We start from the raw sequence: 15,040 nt of genomic DNA on the forward strand, positions 1-15,040 counted from the left end.
TTGGCGACAAACGCAGGGGGAGGGATCAAAGTGACGAACCAGTACCACAACATGGCGGCCACCAGTTGGTTTATGACCATCGCTCGACCCCTGTAGGACAACACTCGGAGCAATCCTGTCCAGCGTCCTAAGCGAGTGGTGACCTTGGCCTCCAACTCTTGCCAGTTCGCCGGCTAGGCGTCCTCGGCAGGGCTAAGGTAGACTCCCAAGTAGAGGAGGTGCGTGGTGCTCCAGGCGAAGGGCCTGAACTCCTCTGGCAGGGAGTCCACCCGCCACTGACCCACCAGGAGTCCGGAACATTTCTCCCAGTTGATCTTAGCGGAGGATGCGTCCGAGTAAATCTGCTGGCATTCCCGCATCCTCCGCAAGTCAGCGGGATCCGTGACCGTGAGGAGCACGTCATCGGCGTAAGCCGAGAGGACCACCTCCACGCCCGGCCCTTGCAGAGCCAGTCCCGTTAACCTCTTCCGCAAGAGGCGCAGGAAAGGCTCTACGCAAACGGCGTATAACTGGCCGGACATGGGGCATCCCTGACGCACCCCCCTCCCAAAGCGAAGGGGCGCCGTCAAGGACCCGTTAACTTTAATCAGACACTCTGCGGCAGCGTACATGGCGCCGGTCAGCTCCTCCTCCAGACTCAGAGGAGCGTCCAATTTTTCGGCGCCCTCCAGGCCGACCTTCGGCAGGTCCTCCCACAAAACTCTGCGCGCATCCTCGCTGGACGGATCCGGAGAGAACAGAGCCCCGTAATAGGCGCGGGCCTCCGCGCTGATTCCCTCCGGATCCGAGACCAGAGATCCATCGTCAGCCAGCAGCCCCAAGAGCTGCTTACGGACCCCCCGTCTCTTTTCCAACGAGTAGAAGAAGGGGGAGCCGCGGTCCAGGTACCGCAGGAACTGGATCCGCGACCTCATGTACGCGCCTCGGGACCCAACGAGCTGCAGGTCCTTCAGCGCGCCCTTCTCTTCGTACACCTTCCGCAGGGCCGGGTCCTCAATGACTTGACCGAGACGGGACTCCAGGTCGAGCACCTCCTTCTCCAACCGCCCGACCCGGGCCTCCCGCCTCTTGGTCAACCCCTTCGCGTACTCCTGACAAAAGAGACGGACGTGAGCCTTGCCCACGTCCCACCATAGCCTCAAGGAGGGGAAGCCCCCCCGCTTCCTTCTCCAGTCAGCCCAGAACCGACGAAACGAATCCTGGAACCGCGCGTCCTCCAGCAGCAGGTTGTTAAAATGCCAGTACGCCGACCCCCCCCCCGCACGCGCAGCGGAACGAGCTCCGCCCAAACCAGGTGGTGGTCCGTGCACGGCACCGGCCGCATGGAAGCCGCCGGAACGCAGGAGACGTACGCCCGGGAAATATAAAGGCGGTCGATTCTGGACCATCCTCCTCCAGACCTCATGCTAGTGAAGGCGCTGGAGTCGGGGTGGAGATGTCGCCAGACGTCCACCAAGTCGAAGGACCCGACCAGGTCCCTCAACTTCTCCATTGCCGCCGGGCATCGCTCGGGAGCCGAACGGTCCCTCGCCTCGAGGGTGCAGTTAAAATCCCCCCCGAGGATGACGCACTCACCCACGTCGATGGAGCCCAGAAGAGCAGACACTTCTTCAAAGAAGCGCACTTGCTGCGCACCGGCCTGAGGGGCGTACACATTCACTAGATGGAGCGGCACGCCCCCCGGGTGAACAGTGACCTGGAGCAATCGGCCCGGCACGTGCTCCTTGACCCCCCAAGATCTCCGGCTGAAAATGCGGGGCCAGCAAGATAGCCACCCCGCTGGAAACGCTGGAGAGGTGACTCATGCTGACCCCTCCTTGCCACTCCAGGAGCCACGTGGCCACGTCTCCCGGAACGGTGTGGGTTTCTTGCAGGAAGCACACCGCATACTTCCTGTCCCGAAGGACCGAAAGGTTATTAAATCTGCGGCGAGCCTCCTTGCTGCCGTTGATGTTGAGGCTGGCTATGGTTATCTTCATATCAGAAGCATAGTGCAACCTCTACCTACACCTAACGGGAGGAGGGAGCGCAGCCACTAGTCGACCGCCACTCCCTCAGCAGCCCAGTGAGGAACGACCTGAGCTGACGCAGCTCGAGCGGGCTCACGCCCGCGTCCGCGCCCATGGTCTTGACGGCAGCGCGGACCGACCCGATGAGCAGCGCCAGCTCCGACCACCTGGCGAGGGCCAGCCGGGTCTTGTTTTGACGACCCTGGCACACGCCCACAAAATCCCGGAGTTCCCCGACGGGAATGAGGGGAGACTCGGCGAGAGGCAGGAGGTCATCCATCGCCTCGTCGGCGATGGAATCCAACTCGTCCTCCGCGCCCATCACCGAGCCCCCGTCCTCCTCCGGGGGGTCGCCACCAGCGGCCGACCCATCCGTCGCGCAGTGTGCAGCGAACGGCTCAGCCGCATCGGCCGGCCCTGCCTCCGCCCGGATCCCACCCCCAGGATCGGTGGCAGAGGATTCCTCCCTGGGCTCCTCTGGGGGCGCCGGGCCAGAAGACGGCGGCGGTTCGGGGCCCCCCTCCGCCTCAGATGCCAGAACGACCGGAGAAATCGGGGAGAAAACAAATCCGAATTCCTCCAGGACGTCCGGCACCGGAGACACAGTCAGAGGGCCTTCCTCTTCCCCGCCACCGGCCTCTGACCCAGCAGATGGGGTGTTTTTAACTAAAACCGCGACCAGGTCGAGCAGCCCCTGGGAAATGTCTGGGTCGCTTTGGGCGAGCTCACTTTCCTCGAACTCGCCCGACCCAGACCCCAGGCCGCCCGACCCGTCGAGGGGTAACGGTACCGATAAAACGTCTATATCCCCCCACGGGCAGGGTCTCGTCCCCATCCCCGGGAGGCACGTGCTGGACAGACACATCTGCCTCAGCCTCCCGAGGGACAGGCGACCCCTGCCGATCGCTGGTGATGGTGACAGCGGGGGGGGGGGGCGCAGTACCCGCGGTGGGTGACGACTCCCACTGTTCGGAGGGACCTTCCTCCTCCCGGTACTCCTCCTCTTCCAGGGGGTCGCGCCTTCTCTTTAACGCGGAGGGAGCGAGGGAGACCTCCATGTCTGCAGGGGCCCCCTCCTCTGCTCCCTCCGGCGGAGCAGGTTCGTCGGGTCCCTCGGGCCCAAGCCCGGCCGCAGGTATTAACGTTTCCGCCTCGGCTATCGCGACCACAGGCTCGGGCACGAGGTCCCTCCCACCCTCGTCTGCCCCGACCAACTCCGCGATGAGCGCGGGTGTCAGGGGCTCTAGGTTCAAGGGCTCGCCCTCCACGGGGGGACCTACGCTAAGGTATTTGGCTTTCCCCCGCGCCTTCATTCCGCCCGGACGCACTCCCTCCCCCCCGCCGGAGGCCTTGATGGCATCGGCCTCCGACGACGACCGCGCATCGGTTGTTTGGGGGGTGCGGCCAGACCCGGGGAGAGGAGCAGCGGCGGCGCCAGCCTCGGCCGCACCAGACAATCTGGCGGCCTTGGAGGCGGGGAAGTTCTTCCGGATGTGCCCCACCTCCTTGCAGGCGTGGCACCGCACACCATCCGCCGTCCAAAAGGCGCGATAGGCGGTCCCCTCATGGAGGACGACAAATGCCCCGTCGGTGTCCTCCTCCCGCGCCAGCTGAATGAAGACCTGGCGCCGGAAGGAGAAGACGTGCCGAAGGCTGGCTTCCCGGCAGCCAAGCGGGATAGGTGCAATCCCCGACCTCACCTCCCCAAGTTGGCGCAAGTGGGGGAGGAGGAGCTCACCAGGAATATAGTGCGGGACGTTGGAAATAACGATCTTCCGCACGGTGGCCTCAAGAGGATCCACCGGCAGGAAGGTCCCGCCCACGGTAAGCCCCTTGGTGACGGCCAGGGACACCGCCCGCTCCGACCCCAGGAAGAACACAGCCTTCCCGTACATTTTTGAGGCGGCGAGGATGGCTGAAGGGCCGACAACCCCAGCCACGGCCTTAACGCACGCCTCAATGGTCATTGTGGGGTGGGCGTAGCTCTTCACCCCAAGCTTTTTTGTTATGAGTTTGAAAGGTGATGGGGCAGCAGAAGAAGCGGGAGCAGCTGTGGCTGTGGCTGCCACTCCCGCATAAGTCCTGGCTGGCCCCGCCACCGGCGAAGAATTAGACGCCATTATGAGGTGTTTTTTTAAAAAGAGCTACACCCACCCCAAGTCACAGGCCTGAAGATGTTGAAAAGGCCTCCGGTTTTTTTTTAAGTTCTCCCTTGAGCAGAGGGAGCTGTTAAATTAAAGGCCCACCTCTCCCCTTGTTGATTGGGATTGGGAGAGGGGCCTTCTCCCCTCTGCTCAAGTGGCAATTAATTAAAGGTTGGGAAAGAGGTGCCTCTTGAGAGAGACAAAGAGAGAGAGAGAGGGGGGGTGGGAAGGAGGGAGGCCGCAAAGGCAGGGGCGCCACTCAGGATGGTAGGTGGGTGGGTGTCGGCAGGGGTGCACTCCCCGATGGAAAAAATAAAGTCTCTGAAATGTGTTCTTCTGGTAGGGGGAGAAGATGTCTTCGCCTGGGAAAGCTGGAGAATTCCCAGGCTCAGCCCTACACCAGGTCTTAACGATGTATTAATTGATTTTAAAGGCTTCACCTAGGCAGCTCCAGCTGTCCCAGGCCAGGCAAAAGAAGGGGCGGCTATTAGTGGTGTGTGTGGCCTAGTATTCTACAAGAGCCACACACAGACACCCCTTGGTGTTCCGGCCAGTCTTCTTTCCTCCCCCCACCTACAATACAAAGTCTTTTGGGGAATGCACCAAATGACACCCACCTGCAGATGTTCAGTAAAAGAAGTTGCTCCTACCCTCCTTCCAAGCAGTTGGTGTCGATGCTGTTTCTCTCCCCTCTCTCCCTCTCCTGGAATGGAGGCCAATTTGGGGAGGCAGTGGTGGAAAGGCCTCTCCTCTTGCAGATGTTGGCCTCCTTTTTCCCTCTCCTCTTCTCTCTCCAGGCACCTCAGTAGCTGCTGTTGCTGGTAGATGGTAGTGGTGGTCTGGGGTCTCTCCTTCTCCTCCACTCCCTGGTCAAGGAGACCACCACTTTCCACTCTGCTTTGGGTCAACCAGCAGCACAGAGAGCAAGGCAGAGAATGAATAAAGTTGTGAGGTTTGTCCTTGTCTTGTCCTCTGTGCCTCTGGCCTCACCTGTGTGTTGTTAATGTATTTGTCTCCTGTCTCATTTGATTAATTATGTCACGTGATCACTCTGGCCTGTATTTAAGCTTCCTGTTTCCTGTCCTCTTTGCTCAGTCCTGGGTTTGCCTGCCTGCAAGTAACAGCTCTTGCTGTGTCTCTGGCGTTCCCGAGTTTCTCTGTGTTTTCGAGTCTCAACTGAATCTCCTTTCGAGTGTATACCATGTCTCTGTTTTCGAGTCTCAAGTGAATCTCCTTTCGAGTGTTACCCTGTTTCTATGTTCTCGAGTCTCAAGGAAGCATCTTTCGAGTTCTACCCGGTCTCGAGTCCTTGGATAGGTTTCCTGCGCTTGGTCCACCACCGAAACCCTAGCATAACGGCCCCGTGAATGCACGGCCCCGTGACAAGAGTGGGGTGAGTTCAGGGCTTGGAGAATGTGGGGTGAGTTCAGGGCTCGGAGAGTGTGGGGTGAGTTCAGGGCTCGGAGAGTGTGTGGTGAGTTCAGGGCTTGGAGAGTGGGGTGAGTTCAGGGCTCGGACAGTGGGATGAGTTCAGGGCTCGGAGAGTGTGGGGTGAGTTCAGGGCTCGGAATGTGGGGTGAGTTCAGGGCTCGGAATGTTGGGTGAATTCCAGGCTCGGAGAGTGTGGGATGAGAAAGGACTCGGAGAGTGTGGGGTGAGTTCAGGGCTCGGAGAGTGTGGGGTGAGTTCAGGGCTCGGAGAGTGTGGGGTGAGTTCAGGGCTCGGAGTGTGGGGTGAGTTCCGGGCTCGGAGAGTGTTGGGTGAGAGTTCAAGGCTCGGAGAGTGTGGAGTGAGTTCAGGGCTCGGAGAGTGGGGTGAGTTCCAGGCTCGGAGAGTGGGGTGAGTTCCGGGCTCGGAGAGCGGGGTGAGAGTTCAGGGCTCGGAGAGTTGGGTGAGAGTTCAGGGCTCGGAGAGTGTGGGGTGAGTTCAGGGCTCGGAGACTGGGGTGAGCGTTCTGGGCTCGGAGAGTGTGGGGTGAGTTCAGGGCTCGGAGAGTAGGGGTGAGTTCAGGCCTCGGAGAGTGTGGGATGAGAGTTCAGGGCTCGGAGCGTTTGGGGTGAGAGTTCAGGGCTCGGACAGTGTGGCGTGAGTTTAGGGCTCGGAGAGTGTGGGGTGAGAGTTCAGGGCTCGGAGAGTGTGGGGCGAGTTCAGGGCTCGGAGAGTGTGGGGTGAGGGTTCAGGGCTCGGAGAGTGTGGGGTGAGTTCAGAGCTTGGATAGATTGGGTGAGAGTTCAGGGCTCGGAGAGTGGGGTGAGTTCAGGGGTCGGAGAGTGTGGGGTGAGAGTTCAGGGCTCGGAGAGTGTGGGGTGAGTTCAGGGCTTGGAGGGAATGGGGTGAGTTCAGAGGTCGGAGAGTGTGGGGTGAGAGTTCAGGGCTCGGAGAGTGTGGGGTGAGTTCAGGGCTTGGAGAGTGGGGTGAGTTCAGGGCTCGGAGAGTGTGGGGTGAGAGTTCAGGGCTCGGAGAGAGTGGGGTGAGTTTAGGGAGAGGAAAGACGCAGTAAAACTGAGAGTCAGTCGTTAGGGTTCGGGGTGGGATGAGTTCAGGGCTCGGAGAGTGTGGGGTGATTCTTGTGGTAAAATTAAGAGTCGTTGAGATGAACAATCATGACTTGACGGAGGAGGAGCGTCCAGTGCACCCACGCACCAGCCAGCGATGAGAGGGTGATTTGGCAGGTTCACGGAGCCAGAGTGGGGGAGAGCAACAGGCAGAGGTTAGGCCGGCTCCGAGACACAAAAGGGAAGCAGATCTGCATCAGACATCTAGCAGCAGTCCAGGCAGCTTTATTTTTTAATTGCCCCGGTTGAGGGCCGCAGCCTACTCCCAGGCTGCAGTAAGCCTGAGCGAGCTCTCCTCGTGGGGGTGGTGGGGGGGCCCTCCTCACAAGACTCAGACGTATGTGCAGCTCGAGCTCGAGTGGGCCGAATAGAATGAACTGATGGACCGGATACGGCCCCCGGGCCCTAATCTGCCCACCACTGCTTTAAGACCACGGGGGAGAAATTGGGCTGTGTAGCACCCTTCTTTTAGGTTCTACGTGGCTTCCTAACACTCGAAAATGATGTCAGTGATGTGCGCACACTTTCGACAGGAAGTGTGCCAAATGCCATCTTGGTAAAGGGGTTTGTGCGCACGCAACTAATGACCTGCATGCAGAGCAGGCAGATTATGACTTCAATCAGTGTGCAACGCTGATTTGATGCCAGCGCTGCCATTTCCGAATGCCATGCTCTGGCCTACTCCCTATCTTAACCTCGCACATCTGATCATGATGTTATGCCATGAAGGACCACCCCCTCCACCCTCGACCAGTGCTACTTAAAGGGATTGTGAATTACCTACAGGTTAGTTGCTGTGGTGTAGGTTCTGGCTGCTGGTGCAATTGTACATATTTTTGGAGCTTTTCTATACTTGCCTAAAGTTTCAGTAGTCTACAGGGAGTGGTCTGGCTGGCACTGAAGTACTTTTTTGTTCATTTAAAAGCTTGTGCTGAAACAAGTTGCTTCCAGATATGGGTGGCCTGTTAGGCCTTCCTTTTGGAACTAAGCATGACTGGGAGAATGAAGAGGTGCCACGCAGGGCAGGACTAGCTGCTAGAAGAGGGAGAAGGAGGAGGGGGCGAAGGGCTCTCAGCAGGAGGCTATATCCGCCAAGGGTCTTTAGGAAGAAATTCTCTTGCCTCAACTTCAGCAACGACTAACGCTTGAGATGTCTTCGCTTCACTAACGAGGTTGTGACTGAAATCTGCCAACTGCTGCAGCCACAACTCCAACCTCAAAGCAGGGCAAGGACCGCATTGCCTGTGGCTGGCAAGATGGCCATGGCTCTTAGCTTTCATGCGTCTGGCTCTTTCCAGGCTGCTGCTGGAGATATAAGCAATACCTCGCAGTTTGCAGTACACTGCTGCATAAGGTAGGTCACTGAGGCTCTCTATACACAGAGAGACAGCCTCATCTCACTCCCTCTTGCCGGAGGCAAGCAGGGGGAGCGAGCATGAGGGTTTGCTCAGATTGCAGGCTTCCCCATGGTGCAGGGTGCCATTGACTACACGCACATTGCCTTGCGTGCGCCTCGTGAATCCTGCCATTTTCCTGAACCAAAAGGGGTTTCCACTCCCTCAATGCGCAGCTGGTGTGCGACCATGGGCAGTGCATCGTGCAGGTCAATGCCCAATATCCTGGCAGTAGTCACGATTCCGTCATTCTGCGGCAGTCCTCGTGCCACCTGGGAAGTCAAAGGCTGGCTACTGGGCGACAAGGGTTATCCACTCATGACATGGCTCATGACTCCGGTCTGGAACCCATGCACATGTGCACAGCAGGCCTACAATGACAGCCATGCTGCCATAAGGAACATTATAGAGCACACCATCAGCGTCCTCAAGCAACGCTTCCGCTGCCTGGACCGCTCTGGAGGAGCCCTGCCGTACTCAGCTGAGTGGGTATCAAGATTTGTGGTAGTATGCTGTGTGCTGCACAACCTGGCCATTGAGGGAAGAGACCTGGCCACCACCTATCAGGCGAGAAACTCAGGATTAGGAGCATGAGGAAGAGGAAGAGGAGGAGGAGGAGGAAGTGCAACAAGAAGTGGAGGAAGGGAGGCTACAACATAGACAGCCCCTTTGTGCCCGGGCTCTCCATGATGAAATAATTAATGAGCGATACCAGTAACCTCAACCACACCTCCCCATTCACCAACAGTCCCAGATTCCTTACCTTTCCTCTATCACTATCCATCATATCATCCTCTTTTAGACAACACAGAAATAAAAACAAGCAAAAAATGCACATTCCAATCTAAATTTATAAATTCAATCATTATATAATGCAAACAAAAATAAACTAATCACCCTTGTGCATTCCCTCAGTGCCTGTCTTCCGTGTGCCTTTGCCTGTCCTAGTGCTCCTATGAGGTGCTTCCCCAGTGGCTGCAGCATTGATGGTGGAAGGCTGCTGACCATCAATTGAGGAGACTGCAGATGGCCTTGGAGGACAACCTTGAGCAGCTCTGGGCCTAGAAGGTCTGACTTCAGACTGCACCATCTCGGCCTGGGCTACAGTGTTCTGGGCTAGTTGGCTGACGGGCAACAACAAGGGCACTGGCAGAGTGGCAGGGGTGGAAGCAGGAATGCTGTCATCCTGAGAGAGGACAGCAGGTTCGTGCTCCATGAGCCACTCTTCTGGGGCAGTGCCTCAGCAATTCTACTGATCTGTTGGAGAACAGATTGATGGACTCCTTTCTACCTCTTCCACCAAGGCCTCCAGTGCATTATCGGAAAACCTTGGTGCACGCTCTCTTGCATGTTCGGCCATTCTTCAATCTTTCACAGCACAGATTCAGTTCACAAAGGACTCCCTCCATCTGTTCCAGCCACAGTGCATCTCCCCTTTAAGAGGTGCAGGCTTCCTTTAAGTAGTGCTAGTCACTCACGATATCGGGCCCCCTGCTGATAGGTGCAGCCAATGAGCAGCGTGGGTAGTGCTGGCTGCACACACCAATCTTGTAAAGCAGCAGGCAGCACCAATTTAACGTGCTGCCTGCAATGCAATGAACAGGTGCGGGTTAGTCGTGCACCGCGATCCCCACACCGGATTTTGGGTCATATCCAGTTTAACCCCCCACCCTATAGTTCTACTTGTTTTACGGCAAGGCTTTCTCATCCAATAAGTTTGTTATTAAATAATCATAGACTTAAGAATGGTCCACCATCCAGCAGTGGTCACTGGATAGTGATCAGGGCTGGGAATCCTGGCTGATTTCCCTCCCCTCCACCATCCTGTCTGCCCTGTCCCATTGGAACAGAAGTGCTGAGGCCATTTGTAGCACCTTTACTGCCATCCTAGCCAAGATCAGCTAATTTAGCACAGACCTGGAATCGAGCTCGAGACTGTCTGGTCTGTATCGCTGTGATACGCCCCTTTTACGAACTGAGCCATCAGTTGCCAGTCTTGATATCAGATTATTTAATTTCCATTTTCTACAGCCCTACAGGCATGCAATATGCAAACACAACTTTACTTATTATTAGGAGCCGCCAGATCCAGCTCAAAGGAAAATAATTTAAAAGCCACTATTGTGTCATTGTAATATCTTTCTCTCAATTCACAAGGGGTAGGAACTAATTTTTATTGGCTCGACAAACCAGCCAGCCACTTATCTCAAGGCCCATTAAATCGCTAATCCACCCAAACTTCATTTATTAACCTGCTACGATACTTTGAACTAATTCCCTACTTATCATGGCAAACAGAATCTGAATAAATGCAAGATTCAGCTTCCTTTGACGCTATAAACACAAATGAAAATTAAATCAAGTTAATGAAACCCACTGTGTTGATGGGGTTCCATAAATCAGAGACACCAGATGCCTGACTTTCCTTTGCCACTGTTATTAACAGTAGCAGTAAAAATAAAATGAGCAGTGGTCAACAACATGTATACCGTCAGTCCGACTGCCCTAAATCTGCCCGTTCCGTCATGCACCAGTCACTTTGGTCCTGGTGATGGCCCGCAAGGCCCCGTCTCTCCGAGCCTTCCCTGCCAGACCCCTGTCTCTCCGGGCCTTCTCCGCTAGGCCCCGTCTCCCCAGGCCTTCCCCACCAGGCCCCCGTCTCTCCGGGCCTTCTCCGCTAGACCCCGTCTCCCCAGGCCTTCCCCACCAGGCCCCCGTCTCTCCGGGCCTTCTCTGCTAGGCCCCGTCTCCCCGAGCCTTCCCCAGCACGCCCCCATCTCTCCGGGCCTTTCCCGCCAGGCCCCCATCTCTCTGGGCCTTCCCCACCAGGCCCCCGTCTCTCCTGGCCTTCCCCGCCAGACCCCTGTCTCCCCAGGCCTTCTCCACCAGACCCCCATCTCCCCAGGCCTTCCCCGCCAGGCCCCCATCTCTCCAGGCCTTCCCTGCCAGGCCCCCATCTCCCCAGGCCTTCCCCACCAGGCCCCTGACTCCCCAGGCCTTCCCCGCCAGACCCCCGTCGCCACAGGCCTTCTCCGCTAGGCCCCGTCACACTGGGCCTTCTCCGCTAGGCCCCATCTCCCCAGGCCTTCCCTGCCAGACCCCCATCTCTCCGGGCCTTCCCCACCAGGCCCCCGTCTCCCCGGACCTTCCCCGCCAGGCCCCCATCACCCTGGGCCTTCTCCGCTAAGCACCGTCTCCCCGGGCCTTCCCCGCCAGGCCCCGACCCCTCCCCGCCAGGCCCCGACCCCCCCGCCTTCCCCGCCAGGCCCCCATCTGCCCGGGGCCTTCCCCGCCAGGCCCCTGCCTCTCCGGGCCTTCCCCACCAGGCCCCATCTCCCCGGGCATTCCCCGCCAGGCCCCTGTCTCTCCGGGCCTTCCCCGCCAGGCCCCTGTCTCTCCGGGCCTTCCCCACCAGGCCCCCGTCTCCCCGGGCCTTCCCCGCCAGACCCCCATCTCCCCGGGCCTTCCCCGCCAGGCCCCTGTCTACCTGGGCCTTCACCGCCAGGCCCCTGTCTCTCCGGGCCTTCTCCGCTAGGCCCCGTCTCCCTGGGCCTTCCCCGCCAGGCCCCCATCTCTCCGGGCCTTCCCCACCAGGCCCCCGGGCTTTCTCCACTAGACCCCATCTCCACGGGCCTTCCCCGCCAGACCCCGATGTCCCCAGGCCTTCCCCGCCAGACCCCCGTCTCTCCAGGCCTTCTCCGCTAGGCCCCTTCTCCCTGGGCCTTCCCCACCAGGCCCCCTTCTCTCAGAGCCTGCTCCGCTAGGCCCCATCTCCCCAGGCCTTCCCCGCCAGGGCCCCATCTCCCCAGGCCTTCCCCGCCAGGCCGCCATCTCCCCAGGCCTTCCCTGCCAAGCCCCCGTCTCTCCTTGCTTTCCCCGCCAGGCCACCATCTCCCCAGGCCTTCCCCGCCAGGCCTTCATCTCTCCGGGCCTTCCCCGCCAGGCCCCCATCTCCCCAGGCCTTCCCCACCAGGCCCCCGACTATCCGGGCCTTCCCCGCCAGGCCTTCGTCTCTCCGGGCCTTCCCCGCCAGGCCTTCGTCTCTCCGGGCCTTCCCCACCAGGCCTTCGTCTCTCCGGGCCTTCCCCGCCACGCCCCCGTCTACCTGGGCCTTCCCCGCCAGGCCCCTGTCTCTCTGGGCCTTCCCCACCAGGCCCCTGGGCTTTCTCCGCTAGACCCCGTCTCCACGGGCCTTCCCCGCCAGACCCCCGTCTCCCCAGGCCTTCCCCACCAGACCCCCGTTTTCCCAGGCCTTCCCCGCCAGGCCCCCGTCTCTCCAGGCCTTCCCCGCCAGACCCCCGTCTCCCCAGGCATTCTCCGCTAGGCCCCGTCTCCCTGGGCCTTCTCCGCCAGGCCCCCATCTCTCTGGGCCTTCTCCGCTAGGCCCCGTCTCCCCAGGCCTTCCCTGCCAGGCCCCCATCTCTCCTTGCTTTCCCCGCCAGGCCCCCGTCTCCCCAGGCCTTCCCCGCCAGGCCTTCGTCTCTCCGGGCCTTCCCCGCCAGGCCCCCATCTCCCCAGGCCTTCCCTGCCAGGCCTTCATCTCGCCGGGCCTTCCCCACCAGGCCCCCGTCTCTCCGGGCCTTCCCCGCCAGACCCCTGTCTCTCCGGGCCTTCCCCGCCAGGCCCAGCATCCACAGGCCTGTCCCGCCAGGCCCTTGTCTCTCCAGGCCCGCCCCGCCAGTCCCTGTCTCTCAGGCCCCACTAGGCCCTGTCCCTGTTTCAACACCACTTGTAAGTGTCATTGGCTCCTTCATAAATGCCCACTCTATGGGTGGAAATACAAGTGTTACATTTTTTACAATCATTCTTGTTGAATCTTCTTTGATGGCTAATGCGTGCTCATCTTTTACGAAATAAATTGTTTGTTTTTCTTTCCACAGCTCTGAACAGCTACAGAGGATTCACCGTCGACATTGAAAAAAAGTGTTGATCTAAAGTAGTGCATAATGGAAATGGTGACATACCAGGTGGGTTTCCAGAGCAGTGTCATCCACCCAAGAGGAGCATTATTGAATCTGTACCTTACGATGACATTTACTGCCCATATTGGAAAATTACCCTGGGATGAAATACGACATAGAGTTACATAGAAATTACAGCATTCGACCCAACTGGTCCATGCCGGTGTTTAAGCTTCACACGAGCCTTCTCCTACCCCTCTTCATCTCACCCTCTCAGCACAACCTTCTATTCCTTTCTCCCTCATGTACATATCTAGCTTCCTCTTAAATGCATTAAATGTTTTGCCCTCTCTTAACATACATTGCCTTTTTGGATTAATGTAAGGAAAATCACATCAGTTACTTAAATTGTTTCCTTTGCTGCTGCTAATGATATTTATTGACAATGATCTTCAGTTATTAATAACCCACCCACTGCATTGCAGGAACTATGATGAATATTGTGCAGCTGTGCAAATGTGCTGAAAAGGAATATAACCAACAATGGAATATCATGCAGATGACTTTATAAAGATTTCTAACCAGTCTACACTTCCTTTATCAGTCTCCTTAATCCTTGATGCACTAAGCAGTAAAGTTAAATATTTACAACATCTACATTGGTGCTGTATGGTCGTTGAGGGAGAGCCAAGTTATGAGAAATTAAATCAGTAGCAGTGTATTTTGGTACGTATACTGTTTTTCGGGGAGTACCTGACGTAAGAAAATTACTAGGCACTTGGTCTAAGCGTTAAACAAAGCTTTAATCAACTGTTTTTCAATATGGAGATCTAGTTATGTCCTTCACTAGTTCCTGTTAAGAATGTCCCTCGCAAGCTGGGCCTGTGCCCAAGTATTTATACACTCCCTGGACAGCGCCACCCGCAGGCCGCTCAGTATCATTTCATAAGTCTTTCTTTTATGAATGACTGATTCATGTCAGTACCTACAGCTTGAAACTCTCATCATTTGATTTCTTGCAAAATGGTAAGATTCAAATCAACAACATTTAGTACATCATCTAAGAATATGGTTGCCAAATCTCCCAGATTTCCCGGGAGTCTCCTGGAATGGGGCATGAATCCCCTGGGCACAGCTATTAGACCATAGAATGCTTCACCATGTAGAATCATACAATGGTTACAGCACAGAAGGAGGCCATTCGGCCTGTTGAGCCCGTGCCGGCTCTCTGCAAGAGCACTTCAGCTAGCCCCACTCTCTCGCCCTTTCCCCGTAGCCCTGCAAATTTGTTTCCTTCCCTTTTGAAAGCCACGATTGAATCTGCCTCCACCCACCCTATCGGGCAGTGTATTCCAGATCCTAACCACTCGCTGCGTAAAAAGTTTTTCCTCATGTCGCCTTTGGTTCTTCTGCCAATCACCTTAAATCTATGTCCTCTGATTCTCGACCCTTCCGCCAATGGGAACAGTTTCTCTCTATCTACTCTGTCTAGACCCCTCATGATTTTGAACACCTCTATCAAATCTCCTCTCAACCTTCTCTGCTCCAAGGAGAACAACCCCAGCTTCTCCAGTCTATCCATGTAACTGAAGTCCCTCATCCCTGGAACCATTCTTGTCAATGTTTTCTGCACCCTCTCTAAGGCCTTCACATCCTTCCTAAAGTGCTGTGCCCAGAATTGGACACAGTGCTCCAGTTAAGGCCAAACCAGTGTTTTATAAAGGTTCATCATAACTTCCTTGCTTTTGTACTCTATGCCTCTATTTATGAAGCCCAGAATCCTCGATGCATTTTTAACCACTTTCTCAACCTGCTCTGCTACCTTCAACAATTTGTGCACATATATCCCCAGGTCTCTCTGTTCCTGCACTCCCTTTAGGGTTGTACCCTTTAGTTTATATTGCCTCTCATTCTTCCTTCCAAAATGTATCACTTCGCACTTTTCTGTGTTAAATTTCATCTGCCATGTGTCCGCCCATTCCACCAGCCTGCCTATGTCCTCTTGAAGTCTATCACTATCCTCCTCACTGTTCACTG

At 57.0% G+C, this 15,040-nt stretch overlaps 1 long non-coding RNA gene across 1 annotated transcript in view; it reads left to right on the forward strand.

Annotated features, from left to right (window-relative positions):
- Positions 1–13,621, forward strand: part of LOC147115165 (uncharacterized) — a 28,414-nt gene extending 14,793 nt beyond the window's left edge. Inside the window, exons 2-3 of the long non-coding RNA XR_015078931.1 lie at positions 12,983–13,069; positions 13,489–13,621. This is a non-coding gene — a long non-coding RNA (uncharacterized LOC147115165). The remainder of the gene's footprint in view (positions 1–12,982; positions 13,070–13,488) is intronic.
- The last annotated feature ends 1,419 nt before the right edge of the window (positions 13,622–15,040 follow it).

Source organism: Somniosus microcephalus, chromosome 7, assembly GCF_052327205.1.
Source record: "Somniosus microcephalus isolate GS21.2 chromosome 7, FLI_Smic_1.0, whole genome shotgun sequence".
In the NCBI taxonomy this organism is placed as follows: Eukaryota; Metazoa; Chordata; class Chondrichthyes; order Squaliformes; family Somniosidae; genus Somniosus; species Somniosus microcephalus.